Source organism: Echinops telfairi, unplaced genomic scaffold (assembly GCF_000313985.2).
Source record: "Echinops telfairi isolate 266 unplaced genomic scaffold, ASM31398v2 ScPeMD7_7410;HRSCAF=8448, whole genome shotgun sequence".
NCBI lineage: Eukaryota > Metazoa > Chordata > Mammalia > Afrosoricida > Tenrecidae > Echinops > Echinops telfairi.
Window position 1 is genome coordinate 7,026,031 of NW_022111310.1, and position 4,815 is coordinate 7,030,845.

Below are 4,815 nucleotides of genomic sequence, written 5' to 3' on the forward strand. Positions count from 1 at the left end.
CAACTTCTTGGACTTTTGGATCTGCATTCTAATGAGCAGTTTTCATTGGGAAACTGAAGTAATAAAAGAGAAAACCATTGTAATTACTTCATAGTGTGGGCTAACAAGAAATAGTGAACCTTTCTTCTTGATAGGTAGTATAAATTTCTGCAAATTAGATGGAAATGACCCGACTCACGTGTTTCTCCATATTAGTATATACAAAGAAAAATTTTATGTAATTGTCATGTTTGTACATACAATAAATAGAACCATTCCTTATGTGAAATATAAAATCACTATGCATTTGTTGTATGCTTGAATGAATGAACTGGATGCCTATAATTCTATGATAGATTATCTAGCCCCAAGTGGTTTCTACAGAATCCCATATTCAGAAATACATTGTTTTGACACAGAAAGTACAAGTTACTTTGATTTGACAGATATTTGCACTCAGAGAATAATCCCCAAACAAATAAAACAGATGTGTATTAATACCAGGGTTGATTGGAGTAGCTGGAAAACAAGAATTTGCAGGGCAAAGCTAAAATCAGTTCCCCTCAAGGCAATGCATTTTATACTATCACTGTCATTTATATCACAGCTTTTTGTACTTGGCACAGCAACCTAACCCGAACTTGCACATGTCTTATATTCTCGTATGTGTTTTAAATTTTTCTTTCACTGAGTATTTAATTACTGTCACTTCAGTAAGCATGAAAACTTGGTAAAAAGAAAATATATAGAAGCTAACTAAATTTGCAGATAGGCAAAAGAGGAAAAATTTAATATCTCAAATATGCATTTTAAATCATTTGTTTAGTAGTTACATAATCTGGTGTCAATTTGGGACTTGAGAAGATTAAGAGTGAAGGGGTGGAGTCTAATCTGTTAATCAGGTCATAGCCAATGGGGCCTCTGTGTGAGCATGGCCTTCTCCTAAGAATTCTGGGAATTCCTGGTATTTCCTCCTGGGAGGCTGGAGACACATTTCTCTCTGCTCAAACCCTTGGAGACTCTCTACTGACAAGACTCACTACCATGGAGATGATCTACTGACAAGACACAGATCTACTGACAAGACACATGGCACTACACTCTGGGAGCTGGAGAAGCTACGTGGATCTACCCTGATCCAAATAGACTTCTGGAACTGGAGAAGCCACGTGGAGACTCCTGCCAGTGCTGAGATGCTTACAATGCCGCTGGATCCAAAGACTTTCTACCCACTAGCCTGTGATCTTCCTGCATTTGGCATCATTGCATGTGAACATGAGTCTGAAGAGGACTTTATAGATTGGTATCGGGCATATGGGCTAATATCAGACTTATGAGCTTGGACTGGCCAGGCTTGGGATGCTTTCTTAATGTACAATTACCCTTTATATAAAACTCTCTTATACACATGAGTGTCCATGGATTTGTTTCTCTAGTCTACCTGGACTAACACAATTTCCAACATTAGTTGTTTAATACATGCGATAACTTATGGCAAGTTGTGTCACTTATGAAAAATTATTTATCCTATAGCATTTTCATTCACTTGATTATGACAGAAATACCAAATGTTTTCTGAATGATCAAAAATTCTCATCCTTGTTTTTAACTTTCTCATGTTACTGTTGTTGTTAGGTGACGTGGAGTCAATTACACCACAAAGCAACCGTATGTACAGCAGAATGAACCACTGCCTGGTCTTGCCCCAACCTCACACATTGCTATGTTTGAATCGAGCCCATTGTTTCAGTCAGTCACTGTGTCAAACAATTTTCTTTCGGGTCTTCCTCATTTGCACTGACGCACTAGCAGGCACAATGTCGTTTTCCAAGAAATGACCCATACTAGTAACATGTACAAAGTACAAGGTACTTGAGATAGACTTACCACTCTTGCTTCCAAGGAACATTCTAGCTGTACTTCGTCTAAGGCAGATTTGTTTGTTCTTCTTCTAATCCATGATTACACTCAATCTTCTTCGCCAATAACAGAATTCAAGTCCGCCTTCCACCTTCCCTATCCCTTCTCTAGTTTGTACATGCACAGGACTGGATTGCAAATGCCATGGCTTCAGTCAGATTCACCTTAGCCCTCAAAATTATATCTTTGCTCTTCAGTACTTTAAAAAGAGCTTGTGTGTATGCAATTTGACTATAGCTTCTATTAGCATTGATTATGGATCATAGAAAAAATAATATTTTGTCACTCTTTTCTCTATCACAATGTAACTTATTGATCCTACTGTGAGGAATTAGGTGGTCTTTAGATTGTGTTGTAAATCATTCTGAAGGTAATGATCTTTGGTCACATCATTAAGTGCCTCCAACATTGCTCACAATCAGCAAGCAAGATTGTGTCATCTGTCTAACACAGATCCTCTTTGCAATGCACTGAATTATTTAAGATAGCTCATCTAATCCTAAGTCTTGCTACTTCCCCCATGACCTTCACTTTCCAGATCGGTCTGGGTAAAAATATGCGGAAAGATACCGGTTGTGAGTGACTGTTGTCAAGGTTGATTGTTGCTGCCATCCTGCTGGATTTTAAAATGAGCCATTTCAGAAGCTGGAGGGGAGAATCATAGTAGCTGTAAGAGAGAAAAATCCTAGAGGAATTGCATCTCTTGGACCCTAATTTTGAACCTCCTTGATACAAGAGACAGTTTGGGCATCAGAAGAATGCCAAAGGAGCAGAAAGGGTAGGACCAGGAACCAGAGCATGAGACAGAACAGAGGAGTTCAAGCACAAAGAGCAAGTAAAAGCCAAACTGAATGCCATTGAATTGATTCTGACTCATAGCGACCATCAGTTGTTGTCTGGTGGTGGTAATACTGAGTCGGATCTAACCCATAGTGACCCTAAGCTCAACAAAAGGAAACACTGACTGGTCCTGCACTATCCTCACAATTGTTCTTACTGTTGCAGCCACTGTGTAAATCCATCTTCTTTAGGGCATTCCTATTTCTCGCTGTCTCTCCAGCTTGCCAAGAACGATGTCATTTTCCAGAGACTTGGCTCTCCTGCCAACATCTCCATGTTATATAAGATAATTGTTGTTGTTGTTGTTGTTGTTAGGGGCCGCAAGTCAGTTCTGAATCATAGTGACCATATGCACAACCGAATAAAACACCACATAGTTCTGAGCCATTCTCACAATTGTTCCCATGCCTGAGCCCAATGTTGCAGCCCCTGTGTAAATACATCTCATGGAGGGCATTCCTCCTCTTTACTGCCCCTCCACTTTACCAAGTATGATGCCCTTCTCCAGGGACTGGTCTCTCCTGACAATATGTCCAAAGTATGTAAGAATGAGTCTTGCCATCCTTGCTTCTAAGGGGGCAGTCTGGCCTTACTTCTGCCAATAAAGATTTGTTTGTCCGTTTAGTAGTCCATAGTACTTTCTCTATTCTTCTTCAGCACCACAATTCAAATGCATCCATTCTTATCCAGTCTTCTTATTCAGAGTCCAACTTTCATATATATATGAGGCAATGAAAATACCATGGCTTGGGTCAAGTATGTCATTTTCCTCAAAATAACATCCTTGCTTTCAAATACTCTATGGAGGTTTTGTGCAGCAGATTCGCCTAATAAAATGCTTCTTTTGGCCTCTTGACTGATGCTCCCATGATATTACCTATTGCTCCTGTTGTGCAGATTTTGGTCTCTTTACAGTGAGTTACAATCCATTCTGAAGGCTGCAAGTTTTCTAAAGTTACTTAAAAATAATCACAGTAGTACATGCAGAGGGAGGTGGCAGAAATTCAGGCTTCATTCAGAAGAGCACACGGAATAAGCGACATCATTGCAGAAGTCATATGACCTCTAGCTAAAAGCAGACAGTACCAGAAAGATGTTTACCTGTGTTTTATTGACTATGCAAGAGCATTCACCATCACTTGTCTATCAGTCTGTTGTACTGTGGTGGCTGGTATGTTGTTGTGATGCTTAGTTGTCTCACAGTGTCTCCTGTGATTGTATCCAAGTACAAATGAACAAGGACCCTAGCTAAGTCAAATACTCAATTCCTTTCTGAGTGTTACTAATCTGTCTCTCCCCACTCATTAAGAGCCGGAGTCTGCATATCTGGGCAGTCTCCTCTAGAGTAAGGATACCTAGAAATGGAAGCTCTGTAACATAAGATCTTTGTTAAAACATAACTTTGTTTTACCAGCTTGTACTTTTCATTCCAAGATTATGTCTGCTTGGAAAAACTACTTCCCTCAACATATATGTGGGTGTGTATATCTCTGTCTCTATAACCTATATCTTATGAGAACAAAGAGATGGGAGAGGAACTTTTGGAAGAAGGATCTCTACCACCCTGTTATCCTGTCTCATGCATGTGAAAATAAAGTTTAGAATCTTTCTAATTCACTTGCTTTCTGCAATCTGGCAATGGTAACTGGGTAATATGAAACCTTTGTGCCCATCCACAACAATATTACCAGATTCATTTAAAATGTGATTTATTATTACTGATCTTTAGCTGCATATGGTGATAAAGACCTTCCAACTCTCACAACCTCTTATAACATGATCAAACAATAATTTTTAACTTTATCAAAAAAATTGAAATGTGATTCAGACAAGAATTTGTAATGTTTGATCCCAATAGCACCTGAAAATTTGTTGGAATTGCAGATTTTAAGCCCAACCTACCAAAGCAAAACAATTTGCTTTTAAAGTTGCTATTAAACTGATGAATGGAACTGCCACATAGGGTTTCTAAAACTATAAAAAGACTTTAGAAGCAGTTGTCCACATCTTTCTCTTAGGGATTCCAACTATCAACCTTTCATTAGCAGCCTCTTGCTTAAGCATTGCTCCGGGGGG